Source organism: Anser brachyrhynchus (assembly GCF_964034855.1).
Source record: "Anser brachyrhynchus genome assembly, chromosome: 13".
NCBI classification, from domain to species: domain Eukaryota; kingdom Metazoa; phylum Chordata; class Aves; order Anseriformes; family Anatidae; genus Anser; species Anser brachyrhynchus.
Window position 1 is genome coordinate 12,010,399 of NC_137708.1, and position 25,381 is coordinate 12,035,779.

Here is a 25,381-nt window from a genome sequence, read left to right on the forward strand (position 1 = left end):
ATGCTGTAATCACTATTTATATTCACAGAATTACAAACACTAAGTATTTTGAAAATGAGCTTCAAAAAGAATACCACCTGCAGTAGGAACCTCTTTGGCTCTCTAGGTATGTTTGTCATTATGTTTATTTCATAAATAAACAACATATTACATTAGCTGCAATTGAAAGTTACATGTTTAGCAGAACAACATTTTTCTAATCAAAATACAGAAACATTTCAGAAATTACCTCAGTGCTTCAAAATATGGAGAAAACAGTTACCTTTTCCAAGATAACACCTATATTTATTAAGTATTACTCTACCATCTTTTAACAATCAAGAGGAAAAAACTCTCAGCACTGTGAAAATTATGTTGCACAATTCAATTTTTCAGTCAAGTCCAAAAATGCCATGCTCTCCAAGAACGCTTCTACTCTATATAGAGTCCGATATCACCACAGTATTTTCTCGCTACCCTTGACTGAAACTCTACTCTTCAGTAAGGTCCTGACATACCTATTAATATCATTACTAGATACCAAAGCTGCTCTTATTCTAGAGGAAAAAGAAAAAATCCAATTCCATTCACACACACAAAAGTGGGAGGACCTTCAGTAGACAATAAAATAAATTATTTATGACATGGTAACATTAATTACTGTTATGGTAACAGATACTACAAATCTCATGAAAGCATTACAAATGTAAAGCAACTGGATTATACACTAAGCAATCTCTGAACAAGGATATTTTTGCTTAAGGAAAAGTGGGTAATGATCTAGAAACTACAGAGACAGTTTGCTGTAATTGACTTTTTAACATGCAAGAAGCCAGAGAGGTGCAATAATCTTCTATAGAACCAGATTGCTGCAATATTCTAAAGCATTTCTACTTATGACATTTTTGGAGGAATACTCAAAATATGCTTTAGCAGGTTTTCAGTCCATTTTAGCATATTCATCAGGTTCATGCTCTAAGGTTTCAGTAAGACAGCAAAGGGCCACATTCTGCTTTCAAGCCTGAGTCCAGTCAGATGCTGAGAACTACAGATTTTCTTCCAACTTTGGGAGAAATGGATTGAAAGTATATAGAGTATATAGTATATAAAGTGCATAATTCATATATTTTTGCAAGAGGAGGCTCAGGGGTGACCTCATCGCTCTCTATAGGTACATTAAAGGAGGCTGTAGTGAGGTGGGGATTGGTCTATTCTACCACGTGCCTGGTGACAGGACGAGGGGGAATGGGCTAAAATTGCGCCAGGGGAGGTTTAGATTGGATATTAGGAAGAACTTCTTTACTGAAAGGGTTGTTAGGCATTGGAATGGGCTGCCCAGGGAGGTGGTTGAGTCACCATCCCTGGAGGTCTTCAAAAGACGTTTAGATGTAGAGCTTAGTGATATGGTTTAGTGAAGGACTTGTTAGTGTTAGGTCAAAGGTTGGACTAGGGGATCTTGGAGATCTCTTCCAACCTAGATGATTCTGTGATTATTTTGCGGCACGGTAAGAATGTATTAAATATTCAACAATGAAAACAAAGAAAAGGGAAGTTAGCCAGTGACTAGGATATATATACTTTTTTAAACAGATGAGATCACATTTAAAATATCCCTTATCACAGATACTTTTGCAGTGAGGATTCAGTTTATATATATTTCTATCTGTCTCAACCTGTACTCAGAGCATTTCTCAATGCACTCAGAGCATTTCTATGAGGAGAAAGACACCAGATCATTCATATAAAGTAAGGAGACTGAACACCGGTTTTCTACATGCTGGGAAATGTCTCAGCCATTAGTTGTGAAAGAAATGAACAAGGCACTACAGCAACTATATTGCCTTCTCCTGCAGCACTGTTCATGGCACTTCACTCCCTTGTTTCCTAACTTTATTTCACTCCTGTGTTTTCAAAGTTTTCATAGTATTTCAAATTAATATTCAATAATTGGACCCAGATTCATTTCAGCTGCTTTCCAATAGTGTCCTCCCTCCCACAGTGGACACATATTTCCCAAGCCTTTTGTAAAAACATTTTTCATATGTAATAACAGAAAACTCTTTAGAGTAATTTAACCATAACTTTGATTCCCTTTGTTGCACGCTAAATGATTTTTTCAAAACAGAGTTTGTCAAAATTAAAAGAAAAATTTGCATATCTTACCATAAAATTAGGAAATATACCATTTTCTGAACAAGCACCACACTTGAAAGAAATTCCACCTGCTGAACATACAGATGAGTAATACTGTCTACGTATATGTCACTGTAACAAACTGTCCTTGGGGAACAGGTAAAAAGGGTCTGAGTTTTACTTCAATTTTGTTAATGAAAACCAGGAAAAATATTTTAATTGAATAGTAGCAGAACTGGACAATAGAATTCCATTTTTTTCCCCCTCCCCTGAAGGACGTAGTTTTTCTTTTCTTTCTTTCTTTTTCTTTTTTTTAACTTTTTTTTTTTTCTGTTTTGCAAAGTAGCTTAAAGCAAAGACTTCCTGTGCCCATGTATGTCCTTTTGGGGAATTAAATATAATACTTTACTCATATATTAGCAGAAGTATTTTTCACAATCAGTCTGAGGGGCTTGATTTACCTGTTCATTATTTTCTGCATTATTTAATTTTATCACACAGATATTTGTGGGGTTGGGCTTTTTATTGCTTCCCCTTCTGATGTGCTCCTTTCTTAGAGCTCTCTTTCAGAGTATATATCTTCACGCTGCAGAAGATTGCTCTGGAGATGCAGTATCAGGAAACTAGCTGACACAGAAGATTAATGTAGAAGAACGTTTGAACAGTTATTGCATACCAAACAGAGTTCCTTGACCTCCTTTCATCACTAATTCCAAGGCACAAAACTCTTTTACTCATGGGCATTTTTATCTCATACAAATGTCTCCTTTTGCTTTCCTTCAAGAGATCTGCCTCAGTAGGTTTTGCTTGGATTGTTATGGTAGCTATGAATGCCTTACTTTTAATCTATCTTTTCACTATTCATTCTCTTAATGCATTTTTCTCCAGACATTTATTCTAATTCCACTTCTTATTCTGACCTAATTTGCATGTGACAAAAACGGCTCCCAGTTAGACAAAGGACAAGCAATAATTACAAAAATCTGGAATGGAAGGTACTTAGAGGTGTATCCCATTTTGTCATTATCTTTTTTTTTTTTTTCCATCAATAGAAAGAAGTAAAAATCCAGATGAGATTGAAATAGAAAATTTGATATCACTATTTGATATCACTATCACTATTAAAATAACGTCAATATCAGAACATCAACCTGGTGATAAAGCCTGCTTTGCTTCACTTTGAGACGGGTCATAAAACTTCCTTTTTAATCAATCATTTCCACTCTCAGCCCTCATACATGTCTAACATTTTTTCAATTCTCATGAAGTTTCTTTTCGTTTAGACATATTTCTTATGCTCACCATTTTATTTCTTTTCGTTAGTACTCAGAAATCTCCAGAAAAAGATAAATTTTAGTGAATACAGAGACAAAATAAATTTTACCTAGTTATTTTGTTATGCTCTAGGTACATTTTCTATCCACAAAGAGAAAGTTTCATTTCCTTCATTTGTTCGTATTTCTCAGTTTCTGAAGGTTGTACTAAAGTAAATAAAATCCATTTCAAAAAAAAAAAAGCAAACTTTTAAATCAACTATATGAAAGATGTTACCTTCAGCCAAAGATGTTTCTAGCCATTTTTGAAAGGTATAATACTTAATATACTGCAAAAATTATTTTTATGTTCAATGATGCTATTCTCCATCCACTTCTACTGGAGTTCTGCAATGCTTTACATGTCTCAAGATAGTCTCATACCTATATTAATCAAACTAGTTTGGAATCAGAAATGTCTCAGGCGAGAGATTAACCCCACTATCCTAATAGAATGCCTATCCCCCCCCCTTCTTTGCAGCTTTTCTGAGTTTCAAAGCTGGTCCACAGTTTAAATGTCCCAATGTGAATATCTGGCCTAGTTACAAACTCTATTCCTCATTAGTCATTGTATGATCACCCCTTAATCTCTAATCTAATTATTTTATGGCCTGATTCTTACTGGTCTCAGATCTTTTCAAATCTCATATCAGGTAGTTCATAGTGAGAACTCTGAGGCTCCCCCAAAATCCTCCTGCTTATCCATAATACACACAGTTTTTTTTCCTACCAATTCAGGTTATTTTCTTTCACCATCTTGTTCTCATATGTACTCATTTAAATTAACTACAGCATCATTAATTGATATAGCCCTTTTACATATAGATAGTTGTATGTAGCTTTTGGTTTTGGTTCTCTAATTTTAAATGAGGAAAACTTAAATTTTAGCTGTAGAAAGCCACATTCACTTCTATTGCCTCAGTCTTTTCTTATTGAAAAGGGCAAGCTGTTACATTTCTTGGAAAATCAATGCAGCTGACACATTAAAATATGCACCTAACAATTTTAAGTAGTTTTGCTGACTTACTCTGGTTTAAGATCAGCCAGTGGATGAGTTTACTATGACATATAATTCAAAGTTAGAAATGCAGAAGCAAATCATCTTAATGTGGGTAAAAATCAATTAAAGTTGGAAAAAACTAGGGATTGCAAAGCAGCAAACAAAGCAGCAAAATTCTTCTTATAATAAAGAATCAAAAGTATCAAGACAATTACATTTGACAAAGGAGACTTGTAAGCACTGAAATATTTAGCATCACTGCCACGTTATATGAAAAAAGTTAAACAGCAGTCAAAAAATCAGGATCCTGCTAGAAATCCTTGTATCATACTGGGCTTATTGATATTTTGCCTCCAAAACACCTGCATTCCATCTTTTCAGAATTAGTGAATCTTGATCTAAGCCAGAAAAAGAGAAAATGTATCTACTCAGCTCAGCAGCTAAAAGTACCAGTAGCTGATTCTAACCAGTGTGTGCATTTTATTCTGATTTTTGAATAGAAGAATGTACGTACTCTCTTAAATCTTTTATCTTACCTAAAAGTATGATCTAAACAGCAGGGAAGCAACACTGCAGAATTCTCAAAAGGGATTTTGCCTATGAGATTCCAGGGAGGGAGTGAAATGGGAAAAAGAAGGGAAATCTTGTACATGAAGAATAAATTTCCAGTAAAGGTCCATTCAAATACAAAGATACAATTCCAGCAAGAGGGCAACATTTGAACATGTGAGAAAAATCTGCACAGGTAGGCTTATAAACTTCATATGCTCGCTATAATACATTAGAAAGAGTGGATTTGAAAGAGAGGAATTAAGATACCCTGTTACAGATGCAGAAAAAATGAATTTAAGTCATGTTCTTTACTCATGCAGAAGCTGACTCAGTATATCCAGCTGAAAGTGTCACTTGGGTCAGCAGAACAATTTAGACCTACTTGCAGTTCTAGACATAATTATTAGTGATAGTAAGAAATGTGATTTACTTGAACTAACCACACACTTGATGCACTTTTAATCTTTAAGATCCATCAATCTAATGTTCTCTCAGAAGAAATCTGATGAGAAATTTGTTAAGCTTTGTTGAATCCCTCTCCAAGAGCATTCATGCTTTTGGTTTGAGGATAGGGGACTATACCAAGAAACTGCTTTGCATACTTGTCTTGGTCTCTTAGTCTTCCCAACACACCCAATTTCAGCCACCACGGTAGACAGTGCGTGGACCTACACTGTTTCTTTGACTTCACATACCATGTTATTTTATTGATTTTGTTATGCTCAGAATAGTGGTAGTATGGTAGTTAGTGTTTAAAGCAGTGAAGAGAGGACCATGTTTTTACAAAAGGCTCCATACTTATCTGGCTTTTCTTCCTCTTTTTTTTTTTTTTTAAACATGTTTCATTTACATGGCAGGGTATTTAAAATTTGTCATAACTTCTTAAAATCTCTAAGGTGAGCTAAAAATAACATCCATTGCTGGATGCTCCATGTTGACAAGTGAACATTTGTAAGCTACCACAGTAGTGAATTTCAGTTGCAGTGCAAAAAAAATCAAGAATATTGGAGTCTACAGAAATTTACCCAAGTTAAAAAATTTGACAAATTCACATTCGTTCCATGAAGAAAAAAAGTGCAACACCTATATTTCAAACCACATAAAAATTGTGTGCTCTACTCTTGAGTCCCATTCAGCTACACTTAGTTCCAAAATAAACAGTGTTCACAGTTGTTCATGTTTGAACAAGTGAAGGAATGGCACTACCCCATCTTTACTATGAGTTCAATGCCAAACTCAGACACTTGTTCAAACAACTTTGCAATTTGTTTCTGGGAATATCCTCACAAAAAATATCAATCAAAACTTGATCCTTCTGCAAGTGAGCAAGAAAGCAAGCACAATCAAGGCAAAGCTACTCAGAAATTCAAACAAATGTTTACAGAGACTTCCTTTCAAAAATATTTTTTCAGTTCTAATATTTACTCATAATGAAGGCTATTGTTATTCACTGTACTTCCCTTTTCCAGTACTCAGACTACATGGAGAGTCAGAAGATAATGCAAAGAAACATAACAATATCACCAACATAGTAGCATTGAAGTTCTGTTTTATACTTCTTTTCTTGCCTTCTTTTCTGGGGAAAATCAATTTCTGGTGACTAAAGCACCTCTGGTTTTCTTCCGTATTAGTCATCTTAGCAAAGAAGAGCTGGGCATATTTTATGATTTGGCTGGTATAATTTTGCAGCAGTTTTGCAATACTCACGTTTGAAGAAACTATAGATATGTAATATGTATCATCTTTTCCAGGATAGTACCTCGAGGTGCTCAATAAAGTGACTGAAATGAATAATTTCAGCCTGAAATGCTTCAACCTATTCACCACTGATAAATATCTGTACAGTATGTCTGCTTCCCTCCTGCTTCCCCGCATCTTCATTACTTAAACATTCCCATCTGGTCACTACATCTACTTGCATATTGAATCATCTGGCACATGCTTCTTTTTCCTCCTTTCTTTGATAAGACAGTGATTATCTTCACTGTGTTTCTCCAATTTGTAGAGATAAATTAGAAGGAGAAAAGAAAAAGATTTTAATCTTTGAAAGTCATTTTGCCTAGTCACAGGCAACCAAAATGTCAAAATACCTTACAATGCTATTTTTCAAGCTATTCTCAATCACCTCAAAAATGTAACAGATACTGCCACTATTGCAAGATTTCAATTAAATCAATAACACAGCAGTAATAATAAACACGGCAAATCAGTATTTAGTGATTGTAGGAAGCTTGAAAAGTAAGCCAAATCTAACCAAACAGTTCCTGTTTTCTAGACAGTCAACTAGACACCTCAAGCCTGACAGAACCCTATCAACCTTTCAATTGCTATCTGAGATATTGTCATGTTTTGGGGGTAAAGTCTTCACAAAGGAGAGAGAAGCATTTTCTTCACTGAGGGCGTGGTTGACCACTGGATCACGGTTCCCTGGATCAGGGTCACGGCACCAAGCCTGCCCGAATTCAAGAAGCATTTGAACAATGCTCTCAGACATTTGGTTTGATTTTTGGATGGTCTGGTGTGGAGCCAGGAGTTTGACTCCATGATCCTTGTGAGTCCTTCTAACCCAGGATGTTCTACCTATAGTTTCCATGCAAGGAGGAACGTGTTAATTCACCAAGCTGGTCACTGTTTTAGTTGAGCACAGAAAAGCAACAGTTTCACAATTGCTCTTGCATGCAGTGGGAGCATTCACACAGAATTCTGCCAGAATCAGACACTGAAGTTTAAGATCTAAAGTAGACAGTATTAAATTTTATGTTTCAGAGCACAGAGACTTGCTTTCAAAATGCACTGCTCTTCCCCAGTCAGCAAGCTGAGCTGTTCTTTCTGTTGAGACCCGTTCTCTCTGTGGCACACAATCTAATAGGATTTTTCATGACCTGCTGCTGTCATCAGCCAAAGGAGAAACTGCAGTATGTAAAAGATATTTAGGCCAGCCAGGAAAAGCATGAGAAAGGAGGGCATGCCACACCTACACAACTCCCACGAGGCACTTTGGCGTCTCATTATGCAGACAACTAATTAGGTTCAGACAGATCCATAATGAAATGCTTCTTAGTTTAACTGTTCCATTTGATATGATTTGACCCAAAATAAAATATATTGTTTATATCTCATGAAAAGGGAAAACAAAGAATTTCAGTATAATCCCCAGGTGGCCACACTTTCAACTGGGGGAGGGAAAACAGGAAAATTATACATTATAATATAATGAAGTTCAAATAACAGTTAATAAGAGCACATTCAAGAATATCAATTCCTTCTGATGAGTTAGGATAAAGCTTTACATGAAATTACAACTACACAGTTCACCAGACTGTGCTGACATTTTTCAAGGTACCCAGTTTGAACAGACAAGTCCAGACTGAGAACAGTCTCTGTTCTAGAGAACAGAGTAAAAATCCAGTTAAACTCTGAATTTTATCGCTTTTGTATTTATATGCTTTTAAGTCCCAGATCTTGAAATCATAGTTAAGACAGAATGAGATATTTCCATTTTATTAAAAAAAAAAAAAGTATCCCTCAATCATGAGGAAAAATCTTGAGAATGTGAGTTCTTACAGATTTATTTTTTTTAACATGCTTTGATCTTTATTTTTGGAACAGTTATCACATTTTAACCAGTTAGTATTATAGGGCAATGAGGAAAGACTTTTTAAAAATACATTATATTAAACATAGCAGCTTAGGCTGCTGGAAAGATTTAAAACTTCAGTTTAATGGAGGCCTTACGAAGTACTAACAGTACAGAAAATCTTTGCTGTTGTTTCCTAATTAAATAAGATTCTCCAGACTTCATTACACCCCAATAGTTAATTTTGAAGAATGTAAGAAAATAAAGAAGTACAAGATTTTAATTTGTATTTGCCATGATATAACTGAAATAAAGAATATTTTCCTGACTTCACAACAAATAAAATACTAATAAAATTGTTGATCTAATGAGCTTTTTCATGAGCTCTATTAAAATAATTAATTATCGTTGCTACCTTGGAACAGATTCCTAGGGAAAAGAGTTTTTTTCCTTAAGTGGATTTGAATATACCTTCCATTTGCCTCTTAATACAGTAAAAAAAGGCACCTACTGTTTTATGAAAAAAAAATCCATACAGTAACAGATTACTTCAGTAGACACCTCAATACACTTCAGTGTATTCTTGAGAACTTGGTTCTCGGGACCTCTGGGCTAATAAATCTATTCAGCATGCTCAAATGTCTTATTCTGTTGGTATAAACCGCAATAGATGTGCATTTTCCAGTTGAAATAAAGTCCTTTGTGCTCCATTTAGAAGCTGGAGCTATACTGTTGTGCTTATCCAATTTATATTCAAAGTGCTTGCAAAGAACTTGACAGGTTGAGAACTCATAAGATTTTCAAAACTTCCATATACTATATCTTAGGGGACAGAATTTATCTTAATAAAGACAATATTCATTGCAGACACTGCTTTTGATCAGAAAGAACTAGTACTAAATATGGGGCAATGCAAGCTTGTTCAATACATAACCCCCAGCAGAAACACAAGCAAAATAAGCAGAAAGAAGCGTTAAGTGTTCTCAAAATATTCTGATCAGTGCTAGAAGCCAAGTCATCATTTACTTATCACAGAGCATTTTACACATTTGCTAGACATACCACTCTTGTCACAATCGCACAGATAATACTCCTTTTTTTCAGCACTAAGGAGTTATTGATCAAAGGAACATACTAAAGACAACTTTCATCCAAGCAGTTCTTCCTCTGGACATGGGAATGCAGTCTCTGAAGGAAACTACCACTGATGAGGCATACAAAAACTCTGCTCAGGCTGCTGTGAGAGAAGATGAGAAACTTGGCTAGAAGTGAGAAGGAGCAACAGGGGAAACATGCTACATATGAAGATTCATTACTGAGAAGGGTTTGCACAACTTCCAAAGCACTTATGCCTGCAAAAGCTTCCTTCCTTTAGAGGATGTAGTGGCTATTTGTGCTCTACATGTGTAAAAGTCTGAAGCAAACATTTCTGATACTGAAAGGGCTTTATAAATCATATATTAAGATTAATGTTACTGCATATCTGGGGAGAAGGAGCACTGACCCTTCTAAAGGATAACCGTCTTGCAATTAAGACCCCAGGGACAAGATTTTATTCTGTACAGATTAGATCCAAGTAGCTGACCCTTTAATGAGGCTTAGCCAAGCAGCAAAGAAATCATTGAAAAGTTGGAGCTTCCCTTTTAAAAAAAGCATAAAGCATGGCAACAGAAGTTGATATGCTGCTTTTAGAAATCAGGGTACTCTAACTCTTGAAGATACGCTATTCTCTAATTTTCTGCTTTCAAACCTTATCTGTCCAAAGGGAACAGATGTTTTCTTAGCTCTGTTCCCTTCCAGAAAAATACTATCATACATGCTATATGGTGATGCTAATGAACCTGCATTTTTTTTTTTCAGAGGCCTGCTCCTGTATAATCAACTGATTTCAAGACCAACACAAAAACTGCTTCTTTTATACACTTGATGTTAGCTTAGTTCTTATACATTTATTTTCATATTGCGGAAAATAGAGTGCATTGTTTTATCCTGTCATACTGGGGACCCATTGTTTTATCCTGTCATACTGGGGACCAAGTTTCTACAAGCTGCAAAGGAACAAACTAAGTAATGACAATACTTCAGGGTCTAGTAAAGTAAATGAAGTAACTGCCTAAAATCTCTTATTAGCATTGAGCAACACTATTGTCTGCAGACTGGTTACTCATCTTCATATTTAGCCATTAACACGTACCATGTCTAGAATATCTATTTAACACAAAACTGTAATTATTTTTACCTAATTAACCGATACATTAAATCAAAGGCCAAATCTACAAAGTTAAACCACAGCAATTACTGATTGTGATGTGTATTTTCATATAATTGTCAGCGGAGTTTCCCTCTGACTATGATTATTACAAACTGATTAACTTTCTTTTTATAGTTTAAATCTTTCTAAAATGTGTAAATATATTCTAGTATTAGTAGGTCTTGAAATTACAGCTGAGGGAATTAATTTTTCCTTTATTTATTGAGTGCAATAGTGATTAATAGTGATTAGCTCAGCCCCATCAATTCTTTCTAAAGCTCCAAAATGTAAATGTTATAAAAAAAACCTCAGTATTTACTGCTTATTTATTGTTCAGACTTGTCTTACTGAAAAAATAATAATACTTGACCACATATTCCTTCTGTGATCACCCAGAAGTCTAAACAAATTGCTTATGACTAGAAATCCAACCCATATTTAGTCTTATTGCAAAGGGTTAATTTCTTTTTACTGTCCCCAAATGCACGTTGTATCAGTTAGCCACTCAATAAGATTTTAATGCGAAACACAAATTTGTACAGTGACTGTTTGCTCCATATGCCATGTTAACTTTATCATTTACTTCCTTGCTCATCTGCATGTGATCATACCACACTGAGCCAGTCCTTTTTATTCTCTGATGCTATTTTTAGAATGTCAGAATTTCAGAGAAAAGCATACTTAGAAGCAGGTTTCCAATTCTCTTTTTTTTTTTTTAATGTAACTTCATTCCTTTCCAACATATCACCAGTATAGTTGCCTTCTGTCTGCTTGCTTGTCATCTTTGCTATGTATCTGTACCAATCACTTCCAGTACCAAAGATGCATGTTTTTATTGTAAAAATCAGGGTGCATGAGACAACAGACGGATGACTATTTTGCTACTGTGCCTCTACCTACATACAATGTGTAAATAGAAGTGGTCCTGAGAAAGTGCTTGTTATTAGGCCTTGATTTGTGAATTAGCTCTACCTCCATCAATTCTGTAACTATTCTATCACTACTATACTCTTCCTCCGTTCAGGATGAAGCTAAAATTAAACATTACTGTAAAGCAAATATATTACTCCATGGCTTTTGCTGACTCATTTAAATTAAAATGTTATGTGGAACAATTTAATTTTGGCAATGTCCAAGGGATCCAAGACAAGCTTTCCAGAATTGCATGCCAAGCCATGTTTCTATGAGAAGCCTTCCGCCTTCCTTCCTTCTCGCTAGCTTGCTTAGCTCCTGGCAGCTCACCTGATGGGCTGAAAGCCTGAATGACCTGGAATACTAAGCATGAGCTCCTGACATTGACAACTCCCAGGCAGACTGCCAGGTGAACAGTTTCAAAGCAGAACACTATTTGTTTGCTCAAGATGCTCACATCTCTCCAACCAAATAACTTTGGAAATGAAGTATTCTGCAAAACAGAACAACTGTTCTCCAGTCAACTCTGCCTAATAACCGTTTTCTTTCTTTAGTAAAGGTTTGCTGAACATTTCAAAATCAGTGCATGCTCCTTCCCGTTTGATGTACTCCGAGATCAAGAAGGTATCACAATATTCTCACCCTAGAAGTGCTGTCCGTGCAGAGTAGACCATATTTGCTTTAGATTACCAACCGCTATTTCACTATTGCAAGACTTTTAGTAAATAGGAAAAAAGGATTTTCATCAAATTGCGGGCTTCTACAGAGGCCTTTCTAGGCATATTAAACATGCCAATTTAGAAGGTATGTCAGGTGTAGCTGAGAATACTACAGCCATTACTAGGCTAGACTTACCTCTCAGAATAACGCAAACTAAAGGCAACTACACTGAAATGAGCAGACCTAAGCAACAGAAACACTTAAGAAAAAGAATATCTGGCAGACAATACACAAAAAGAAGTGTTTTAAACAGTGTGTTTGCAGATATTTGACAAGCTTGGATGACTTCTCACTTAAAATAGGTTTCAGTAATAAGTTTTATAAAATCCCCCTTCATTCTTTATCAGGTTACATTACTACATATATACCCTAAGAGAGATAGAGAGATGCAGGTGTGACCAACAAGATGACATTTCACCAGCATTGAATAATTCAAACAATTGTGTAAGCCAGCAAATAATTCATATCTTCCAGTGCTAGATGTTCTGCCAAAAAAAAAAAAAGCAAGGACAAATATATAATCCATTCTTGTAGCATAGAACTGAGCCTACAAGTAGGAAGTCCCTAAATATTCACCTACAGGAAAGTCCAGGAAGAAACAGTAAATGGCACTGATATTATATAAGCACTGAGTGCTTAGCTGTCTTCTCTCCTTCGAAAATTAAGCAAAGCACATTACTCAGTGGGGCAAATATCATGGTTTGCACCACTTTCCATCAAAAGAAATCAGCAACTCTATTCTTAGACTTTTAAGCCTTTTTAAATATATAAGTAGCTCTCCCATTGCTAGTATTAGGGCCAGATTTTCAAAGGAGTTTAGCTCTTATTTTAGCACCTAAATAAATCAGCAGATTATCAAGTAAGCTCAGCTTGTTGTCATTAAGCACCTTAAGAGTAAGGAGACTGAGCATGGATGTCTTGAGGACTTTTTTTTTTTCCTCCAAGGTTTACCCTTATAATTTTCTTTCTAAAGACTGCTGAAAAAGCTGATTCCAATTCCAGGTGCTATGTAATTAAATTATTAGGGCCTTAAGCTCACCAATAAGAAACACAATATAAAAAAGACATAGGGCATGCTAAACTACGTTTATGCTCATCATTGATAACATTCATCAGGCCAAAATCTTCTGCCTGCTCAAAAGGGGCTTCTCTGATTCTCCAGCATTTTCACACAGCACAAAACATCTGGTTTGAGACCAAGCCTCCACCAATATACACAGAAAAGAGATAGCCAGAAAAAAGTATTACAAATGCCTATGGAAATTTACCTTAAGTGGAAATTCTGATCAACAGCAACTGCAAACAATTTATAGTGTGGCATGTGATTCAGAAGAAAAGTTGTATGAAATAAATCAACAAAATATAAGGCATGACAATGTAACAAAAGAGACATAACACTGCTCACTAAAAATTTTTGCCTCTGCACAGTACCCTGTTCAACCTATAAGAGGGCCCAGAAATGGAAAATAGGGAACCAAGTATTGTGGATTGCTGAAGAATGGGACCTAAACTAAACAATAAACTATAGATATGTTAGATAGTAAACTAAAATACTATAGTTCAGTCAAACTTCCACTTTGATTTACCAACTCCCTATACTATATTCTCTTGTATTCTCTAAAAGCTGCCTACATGACTCTACCACAAATTTTAATTCTTTACATTGTGGATTTCTCCACAAACTGGCATTTTTCCAGCTGCTGACATGCTCTGCAGTGAAAGGATACATAAACAGGGGCATATCTTTGTCCCTGATTCAATTCATAAGATACGTGCTAGAGGACATTTTTCAGGTCATGATGCATCTTGCTGATTTATGGTAACTGACAGCTTCCGCAAGAAGCATAAGAATTGTTTTCTAGCTTTTAAAAATACAGTTCCTGATCAATTCTTCTCATCAGGTATTTTGTCAGATGACTACTAAGTAACATTTATTTAACAGGACTCAGGGGAAGGGAGGGTGGGGTTAATCTGAAAGTTATGACAAGGAACTATCCTACTTTTTTTCTTTTAACCAATTTTATTGATACTATTTTTTTTTTAAGTTACATTTTACAATGACATATAATTTGTTTATACTTAATGCAAAAATAAGCATCATTAAATGCCTGCAGGTAACACTTGCTCACATTTGAAGATTATAATCAACTATTGATCAAATAATGACAAGGATAGTCAGGTAAATGTACATACAGAGGGACAGACCTATTCTAACAGTATTTTATAAAATGCAGGTTGCATAGAAAAGCTTTTTTTTTTTTTTTTTTAGTCTCATTGGCATTGTACTGAAGTTTTAGTACTAAAAATATTTCAAGTAATGTGCTCAAAGGTCACTTACAAAATTTTGGCCATTCCGCCAGTTTGCTGTTGCATTTCTCAGCTATTCCTCACTGTAACAATTAAAAATTGTCTTTAATTAAATCTTTCCAAATTGTTTACAGGTTTGCTTAGTTCTATTTTTTAAAAATAGAAAAGAATGCTTATTTGATACTTAACTAGAATCTATATAAACAAATAGATCAAATTACAAAAATTATCTGAAGAACCTCTCTGGTATTTACAGAATTTGGTTGGATTAGACCAGAAAATATTGCAAGATCTCTATTCTGGAAAGAGTAGAGATGAACAGTATACTATGTAAAGGCCTAGAACAGGACCAATAATCATTCTACAAACCACGCAGCTAGATGTTGGGAAAGCAAAACACTGAGAACTGTTGGCTACAGTCACCATAATCCTAAATTTCTCCTTGCAATGTTAATCATGAGGTCTGCTACCAGAGAAAAACCTTTTAGGAAGGTAACACAGATCATTTGACTCTAAGTACAGCCTCCAAATTCTTGTCTTCTGAGATCTAGAGTACAAACTTGCACACAGAGTATACTGGGTTTCATTTCCACACATGGAAAAACATCAACACTATAGAAGCAGTATGTTTAATATTTTCTGAAGTGATTAGTGATACATAACTTGCTGGGAGCCAAACTGCACCAACTCACTCATTCACTTGAATTTAGAGATTGTCAAGAGATTAGCCCCGAGGCAGTTTACTCACTAACCTCTGCTAAAGGCTTTATTAGAAGCTGAAGAGCACGTAATGTCTTCCAAGCCATAATATTGATGTCACTACATGCTATTGCCACTAAAATTTAATTAATGATAGTATCACTTAATGCATCAGCCTATCAACATGGGACTTCAGAACACCCCCCTTTAGATTTAGATTGATTTTCAATCACAGCTTGATTTTCAAAGGTGCCAGGTTAAAAAAATAAAAATCTGTATCACGTTGTATCACTGTATATCATCGTATACAAGGTAGTATAAGACTAGTAAAGAGAGACACCCAGAACCAGAACCTTCAGAAATGAGTCAACATGAGTCAACTAGCCTGAGTTAGCAAATCAAATACTAAGTCACATATTTTCTAAATTAGAGCTCTGAAGCAGATAGCATGCAACTACACACAGGGTTTTAACCTGTATACCCTTCACTATCTTAATGAAGAAAGATCTTCAGTAGTAAAAATTTAAAGAAATATACTCTAATGAACAATAGAGAAAGAGAACCAACTCCCTCAACAATCAAAAAATTATTATTGCAACCCTTAAGAATTTAAGCCTCATTGTATATTGAAAAGAAGATAGGAAGCCCCGAAACACTAATCAGATGTATTAAAAATGAAAGAAAATATCAGACATGGGAAATGATTGTAATTAAAATTTGAACACATACAAACACAACAGCTCCAACATTACTAAACAGAAATCAAACAATGGTATCCGGTGTTAAGGGACTGAATAATAAGCCACCATTTAATCACCCCCATCTGTTCTTGTAAGTATGTACTTCAAAGAATTACATTAATTCCAGGTATTAAAACATCAATTATCTTAAAAAGGATGAAAGATTTTCTGACCTTACACCAAAAGTCAAAGATCCTATTTTTCCAAAAAAATATATATTTATAATTTTCAAGTTCACTTCCATTTTTCATTAAAAAAATCATTAGACTGGGAAGGAGTCTGAATTTGATTTTCCTGTAAAATGATTTCTTAGAATTCTGCTTCCAAAAGCTTTTCTTTATAAAAACTATCTTTTATTAGTTTGACTTGATTGCATGCACTATGAGCAATAACGGTTGTTAGTATTACCAACGTCAGTAAGTTATAATATAGTACTTGAAACAGCTTATCATCTGTTTTTACTCTTTAAACGTACAACAGCTACTACTTACAACTCCTTTTCCAAATCAAAATGTTTCTCAATTCTACTGTAGTCTGATAACATTCATAGCGTCAAGTTGTTTCCAATTGTCTTTTCATATTTTTTATATTTCTGCTATTTTAAGAGATCTCCCACAAAACACCCTTAAACATTATTTTTAGGCATCCATTTGAAAGTACAGCTGAAGATGTCTACAACCACAGAGCATCAGCCAGTTGCAACACTGTAGTTAACACTTCAGAAGGAGAGGAAGAATATTTGATTTGAGCGATGCTATGGAAGATATCAAGGAGCAGGCTGCGTTAGGCTCCTACTTTTGCTCACATTTTCCAGTTACCCTCCCCTGTCCCATTCCTTTCTTATAACTTAATACTTTGATTAGAAGAATTAAAACGAAATCCAAAGACTGCTCAATTTTTTTCCTGTTTGAAAACAAACTCATCTCCAAAGCTCCCTACTCCTTTGGGACATGCATTATGTTTGGGAAAGCACAAATCAGTGAACAGAGAGATTAGGGGTAATCTGTGATATCTGCAATGGGGTAATCTCTGAGAAGCACAAGGATGGTATTGTCGTTGATAGTTAACATGCCTATGTTGTCATGAAGATTCATAGATAGTCTTTCATAGAAACACCACCAGGCTAGATCAAAGCAGCAGACAAGCTGTGGCCTACTTCGATTCAGCAGAATTTCATCTTTATTCTAAGATCTAGTCTTTCCAGAGTCCACTTTTCCTATCTTAAGAAAGCTCAATGTATAGCTAGATAACACAGCATGTGATGTTTTTTCTATCTTTGTCTCCCTTCCCACTTAGCTCATGGCAACAAAATTTTCCCTTTTCCAGTAAAAGCCCTAATGATTCCATTTTACCTACAGTACACAAGATAGTCTCTCTCTCTCAGAACAAAACAAAACACTTTGCATTTTATAATTAGATTGCAGAAAACGTATGTGACATTACAGCCAAGAAGAACAGAAACTAATAAGATGTAGAGAACGTGCTATGCAAAGGTATTTTTTTTAGAGAAGTTACTTTGGTGTTTTCCAAGTTTCAATGTTGCATTCTCCTGTTAGAGAGACGCCTTTGTCTTTTCACAAAATCAGCTTTTTAACAGCTTTCCATAGGTCTGACAGATTTCCCGCTCTCTTCCTCCTCCCGTATTATTCCTTTCCTTTAAGATATCTTGCTAAGAAACAATCATGTTATTCTGAGTCAGATTTGTCTCTATAAACCTTCTGGTGCTTTCCCCTTCAAGTTTGATGCAAGTAGTCAAAGACTGCTATCAGTGCTTGACTTTAGTCACTATTTACTACTGAAGAACAGAAATAAAAACCACTCTTGCTGTTGTTATCACCCCAGATACTACACAGACTGTTTTACATGATCTGCTAAGCAAATATATTTTTGGTGATATCTTGCAACTTTATGCATTTCTTTTATTAAATAACCTCATTTCGAAATTATAATCAGCCCAGACTAATCTATTTCTACAGTCCTTCACTTGACGGGTTGCCACATATCTACTACTTTACATCAAGAAAGAAATTACTTTTGAGTGCTGGCATCCAGTCTTTTTCTGAGAACAGAATGAACGCTTTTAGCTCTCGTTGATATCTCTGGCCACGTCTCATCAATCCACTGAAAAATCATTCTTTCACTTTTTTTGTGTTTGTGTGTTTTTGTGTTTTTTAAGAAACAGATAACTTCCCATTCCCTCTCTTTATGCAGCCCCCTGCAGCCACCCCCCCCCCCCCCACAGTTGTCATCAACTCCATGATGATATAGGGGAAGTTTTTTTAGTTGACAACCTGTCCATTGTTTTATTCAAATACCGAGTTACAAATGAGTATTTGGATACTCCTAACAATTTACATATACTTTTTTTTTTTTTTTTTACATAACCCACAATGTATACAAAAGGTCTGCTTATAGTTTGTCTAGATTGAAAATTCACTTCCTTTTGTAAAACATGTTACTGAACCAATTGTCTTTTTGGTATTTTTGTTTTTTAATCTTTTTGTAAACATTGTTTGCAGAGATGGCTAAGTTCTTGACACACAGGGCCTAGGGGATTTGAGTTTTCATAGATCTCAATGGTTTGAGCACATTGTGTAACTCATTCCTTTTTCACTTTATTTATTTTTTAAATCAAGCCAGTCTGCACTATCTTCAAAATAAAGCACAGATGATCTGTACTGCAACCATACAGCCCATTCTTTTCAGCAGGTAGAGTGCTAGCCCACATGAAGTTTACAAGCTTTGTGAACTTCGCATGTGCATTTGAAGCCATGAACAGATCCAAAGAAACTATTTGAAGTAAATCTGCACTCATCATTCAGTTGCATCTCTTTCTGCTCATCAGCAGAGTCCTGAAGTTTGAGTTATCACTAGTCTGAAGAGCTGGTAATAGGATAGAACAGGAATTTCTAATAGCAGCTTAACGGCATATTTAACATCATATACCACTGCTGGATTTGTTATTTACTTTGATCAACAATGCTCCCACTTCTGAGAGGAGTTCTACCATGTTTATGTCACCCCTCAGTACATCACCCTAGCCTCGTCACTCACCCATTTCATTATTATGTAAGTCTAATGCTCTAAGATTTACTCTTTATGTAAGTTTTAAGCAAACAGCTTCTGTTTGTTTTCCTTCAAGGAAACAGCAATAAATTGTCAAAGAGCTTAGGAGAAGCACCAAAGGAATCATGGATAAAAATGGCTCTCCAGAAAAATATGTGGATAATTGGAGAGAATCATCTAAAAGCAAAGAAGGTATAATGCATATAAGAAAAGGAAGGACTGTTGTTTTGTGAAAGACTGTGATGAATTCAGAATTGATATTAACTGATTTCTAATCTGAAACTAATCATGAAGCACTAAGGTGCACTGAACAGACACTGCCTATTCAAAGAGAAAGTAGCTTTGATTCCCCTAAACCCTATGCATGAACCCCAAAGAAAATTTCCAAGGAAGGCAAGAATTTAACAGAACAGTAACACTTAAACATTATGCATAATAGTGCTTTTTTCCTCTAAAACATCTATTACTCAAACCAAATGATTGTAATCCTGCTGTCATGATCCTCTTTTCAAGAACATGGGATCATTAGAAACTGGTTTGCCAGGCCACTAATACAATCAACATACCATGTGACCAATAAGAACAGGAGAAAACATACCGATTTTGCATTTGGAGTGAGGGAATAGAAAATGTTTATTTTGTACATGGAAAGCATCCAACTATAGTTGCTCAGCAGAAGGAATGCAATATTTTCTAGCAGAGGTCTGTTGTCAAGCTACAGCAATCTTGAACTAAACCCAAGTTCCAACCCAGCTAAGAATCTACTCTTTGAAGCTGGGCTGAAAATTGTTTGTTTCAAATTAAGTGGGCAAAAACTGTGCAATATTCATTGTTTCTACACCTACCATCAGCTTCAAAGAGTTTATTTCTTATTTAGGCAAAAAAAGGGAATACTCCCCATCTCAACAAACATCTACTACAAGTTTGTCAATTGGCACAGCAGTTGAGGGAACTTTCAACACTCCATTCAGATAGGATAGTTTAATGGGAAGTGAGGATTGGCTATTCTACTCCAAGCTAAACATCACAGTACATTCTGCAGTAGGTCACCAAGATTAGTTCCATTCTTGCAGGTAGCATGAACCTAAGGCAGTCTTATTGTCTAATTAATATTCATGATATTGTTAAAATATGAGGGTCCAGTATTAAGCTAGACTGACACATCACATTACACAGTTGTCATGGCATACCATAATTCAGTATCTACTCACCAATCATTACAATGGTGTAATTGTATGCTTCAGAAAATGATCCCTGATCCCAAAGAGATTCCACTCTCCACTACAGAGAAAGATATCTATTTCGTACTAACATGTGAAATAAATTGCACTTTGAGATTTGCTAAAGACCAGTGATATAAGGTAAGCTGAGTCATGGCAACTCAGGTCTACACACACCTTAATGAGTCTCATTTTATTGTCAAGATGAACATGAAATAAAGTTCAGATATGTAACACAATATTTCCATTTTAAGGTTTCTGCATGTCCTTTTCCAAAAATTCTAATCTGTATCCCACAAATATTCCTTCCCCCTGCACCCTTATTTTGATTTTTATCTGGCTGAAGTGAGGCAACTAGAAAAGATTGCAAACAGCAGTACTAGCATCTCTGACCAGGGACCAAACATTTCCATAGCAACTTGATCCAGCTACACATCCTTGGTAACCAGTTTAACGGAGTTATTATATGTACCTGCATTATTGCTCCAGGGCTGAGTATTTTACATGACTATTTGCTAGTTTCACATGTACATTTTTGTTTTGTGTAATACCTAATGAAATCCCTTCCCAGATACACAATTAAAGTTTCAATTGGCCCTCAAACAAAGAAAACACACAGAACAGTCAAAAAAAATTTATTAGCGACCAAAGACTTTATTTTCACACAACATTTTAGTTTGAGTCTGTTTGAGCTAGGAAAGTAAATCTAAATATCTCTAGATTGGTTCAGATCCTTCCAAATTGCAGTAAGTATATTTAACTTCTAACGAAAAGTAACAATAAAGTAGGTTGTGCAATCAACACACCAGATCCAACCCTGCTGAACTCCACATTCAGCTCTGTTTTTCTAGTAACAGCATCCAACAACAGCCAGAGAATTCAATCTCTGCTAGCACCCATTACAGACCTGTTGATTAAATTGTGAAAAATTGCTAGGCAGAAGTTACAGGCTCCTTCTCTTCATCTTCCGTGTCATTTTTAAATTTTATTTTTACCTTTAGATTTTTTTCCTCTTAGTGAATTACAACTAAACTTAAAACACTGAATTAGGTCTTATTTGATTAAGTATTCTACTTCTTCGGGTTTCTAATTTTGATAAGGTCTAGAATGAGTTCATTTTAGGGTTGCAATAAGTCAATAGGAAATGGACTGCTATTAAGTATTAATAGTTGTATCCTTCAGAAGTGATAACTAAATACTATATGGAGCATGTAGTGTAATCAGCCTTTCTGCACTGCAGTACTTTAGAGACAGCGAGCACATGTATTCTTATGTTTATAGCCACACACAGTATCTTGAGACAGTGATCCTTTTCCAGTAATTTTCAACAGAACAATCACTTAATGACATTGATTCCTTGTAAAACAATGTACACTAAGGAAATTGTAATAATTTTTCCACTGTCTGTTGAAAGCAGGGAACATAGAAGGTTCAAAGTGTAATGAAAACAATTAATTACACAAGAGTTTGACTTCTAAAATTCTAGTCCAAAGATGTATCATAAGCCCCCAATTTGTGCAGTCCTCATAGAATCAAAGCTTAAGTCATTGGTTTAATACACGATTTAGCAATAAGCAGCATGCCAGCTCTTTGAATCTCATCCTTCAGAAATAAAGTTTGATGACAAGCTACATAAAAGAAAGCTGTCTAGCAGAACTATCTGTCTGAAAGAGGTAGAGAAATGCTGGCGATATGGAAAAGAGCAGTCTTCCCAGGCTGAAGTGCCTGGGGTGGCAAGAGGCTATTGGAAGAAAGTTATAAGCAGAAATAACACGTGAAGAAAAGGAAGACCGAGGAAAAAATAAGCAGGAACATAACAGCGCAAAGGCAAAAGGGAGGGATATGATTCAAGGATGAACGAAGAATGTCTGATAAATAGCTTCATCCAAAACTCATTGAAGACAACGGCAAGACTTTCAGAAGTGATTTGATATAAGGCTTGTAATCTCAAATGACTGTATTTAGAATCACTGCTTGACCAGCACATCAAAAACAGTGAGTGCTGCTTAAAAAGTGACTTCATAAAGCCTCTTCTGCAATTTCTGAAATGAAGACACCACTGCTTCTTTGAAGATAGTCATTAAAGGATGAAGCATGTGAACAGTCAGTACAAGTCCTCTGAAGTTTAACTATAATCTCATTATTTCGTACTCAATTTCTGAAATATCTGGTGCAAACACGAAGCAAAACTGAGGCAGAGCGCTTCATCAGTAAGTTACCTGGACAACTAACTTTATTCTGAGATTTCGTTTATGTGTGGGCATGTTCACATACATGTCTGATTATAACAGCATCTAAGCTTTTTACTTTTGCATTTACCTGAGTAAACAATGAAATGCAGTGCAATTTCCCCCTTACATTAGCTATTTGTCACAGCTACTCTCTTCTTACTACCCACCGATATACATTTACTTTTGAAATTTCACTGTTCAATTAAGGACAGTTAAGAGATTGTATCCAACCTTTTACAGCACCTGTAAGGGAAAGAATTCTTCACCACAGTCTTTTTATTTGTTTTTTTGTGGAGCAGTGATGTTTTTGTGCATCAGAAGAGAAGCCAATGAAGCTTAATGCATAGCATGTTGAATCACCGTGAATTCTGAAGCAAATACATACACGAGTACATATAAATATTTTTGTATATGCAGTGTCTTTAAGTAGATATTAGGTGCTGGATAAGGCATTCTTGTTCAAATGCATGAAATGTATCTATATTTGTATGGTAGGGTTCAACTTCTCTTCTGTTCAATAAAGGGATGCATTTGTACTTACTCCTGAATTTCAATTGTAAAGAGTTCATTGTTCTCTTTATAAACAATGCTAAATAATGAGCTTAGTACTGTTTTAACCACTACAATTATCCAACTTCTGGTACAAATGGCAAACAAGCAAATACGATTCAGATTTCAGGAGGTGCTTTCCCTGATCATGGACCAGACAGTCAAGAACAAATTTATTTTCAAGGGGGATATATTCTATACCATCTCACAGGACTTTACTCTGCAGATGAGTACAATCAAATCAGCAAGCAGTTCCAGGAATAGTGCCAACCTGTTATGAAAAACTGCATCAGATTCAATCCTTCAGAGTCACAGAACACACATTCAGCTAACATATTTCATGACCTAAAAGAAGCCAGGACATTCACTTTAAGTCTGAAAATAATTCATATTAAAGGAACAAAAGAATGAGAATGCCCTAAAATGATTTGGGTGAAAGTAAGTAAGGAGTGCAAGAAGTTCTGGGTAGGACCAAGTTAAAACAAAGTTTTAAGTTTTAAAATATTTCTTTGTAAAAATAGCTTTTTTAAACACTTCAAACTAATTAAAAGCTGTTGATATTCGACTTGACGATTGATGGAGTAGCAGCCTTGATTGTGTGGATCATACCTTATGAGACTTAAAGGCAGCATAACTTTTTTATTAACATATGAATAGATAAAACAAGATATAACAAAATCTAATGGGAAGAAACAGAATTGACACTTTTCAAAGGCAAGTTTCAGTGGACACACAGGAAAGTACCCAGGAGTCTTGCTCAGTCTCACAAAGAAAAAAACATTTAACACACTGAAACGATGAGGCCAGAACAAGTCATGAAACAGGAAAGGTTTATCTGAAATTAACAGATACCAAATCAGTACTTCATTATTATCTATTTAGGACACTTCAGATTCTCCTCAGCCGGCTGACTCCTACAATAGTCACCTAATAGCATAGGCTGACTTTTTCCACTTCCTGCCAGAAATCATTATTGAAGTGAAGAAAGGGGGACACCTAGGGTCATGTTTAATGAAGGACAAAGGGTTGTTCTAGCTAAACATTGAAACTGATAGGAAGCAAAAGCAAATATATATAAATAATTAAAGCAATGCCTATAGCTCATTCTTCTGTACTGCCTGAATGTGAATTAGTACCTCTTCCTTCTAAGAAGTAAAACAATACTTATTGTGCTGTGTGGCCATAGAGCAGTCAGAGTAAATACATTTTTTGTGTGCATGTAAATTAAGAATTGCCCTCCTAGAAGAGGAACAAGAAATATTCAGAACCTGAGGAAGAAAAACTTTCAAGACTTGTACATCAGGTAGCTGCATTGCTCACTTCAGAAAGTCCACTGTGCAAAGAAAGTACTACTGTGACAACAAGAAGAGTATCACCCTCAACAGTGAAAATTCTACAAAGGAAAACTATATATTGTTGGCATTAGCCCTGTACTGTCGTGAACACTGCAGTCTCCACTGATGTTCAACAGTAATGTGCTTTGAGTACAATGTCTCCCTATACAAGCAGTTACTTTTCTAAACCAGGGGTACATTGGTTTCATCTTAACTATGATTTCAGGGTCACACAGTCAGAAATAAAATTGGAACATCAGCTCAATTTTTTATGGCCAAGGTTGAGATACATTGACACTTCATGTGCTCCCATTTAACTAGTCCAAACTATTGCTCCATGGACCAAATAAAGTCCTGAAAGAAAGCAGAAAAAAATCTGACGACGTAGATAGATTAAAGAATCATCTGCTGTGACAATTTCTGCACATAAACTGCAACGTTCAGAATTAAAGTGTAGGTCCACAGGTAGAAATCATGAAATAAAAGCTAACTTTAGAAGTCAATTCCACATTCTCCAGTTTTACCAAGTAAAAAAGTGACATTTAAAATTAATATTAATCATCTTCCAGGACACTAATGAGAATGTGGAAATTACCACATTTCCATATTTACCTTAAATTATCATCCCATTAACAGAGACATGCAGAGCCACACTTCTGAACTTTCCAATCACAAAAATACATCCATTCTGAAGTGTACATATCGCAACAGTCCTATTGAAAGTAGATCTACATTTCTGCATGAAGTTAACCATTTCCCTTTATCTTTTCAGGACTGGGGTCAACCACATTCTTCTGT

The 25,381-nt window shown here is 35.4% G+C and overlaps 1 protein-coding gene across 25 annotated transcripts in view; it reads right to left on the reverse strand.

The window, feature by feature from the left end:
- Positions 1-25,381, reverse strand: part of SLITRK4 (SLIT and NTRK like family member 4) — a 242,968-nt gene that overhangs the window by 188,698 nt on the left and 28,889 nt on the right. For 3 of the 25 annotated variants that reach the window (XR_013939068.1, XR_013939069.1, XR_013939070.1), the window contains one exon: positions 20,320-24,937. The exons of 19 other annotated variants lie outside the window; for them this stretch is intronic. The gene's annotated coding sequence lies outside the window, so the exon portion shown is untranslated. Of the gene's footprint in view, positions 1-20,318; positions 24,938-25,381 lie in introns of those variants that run through there. 3 more of the 25 variants (XR_013939066.1, XR_013939067.1, XR_013939071.1) reach the window with 2 other exon arrangements.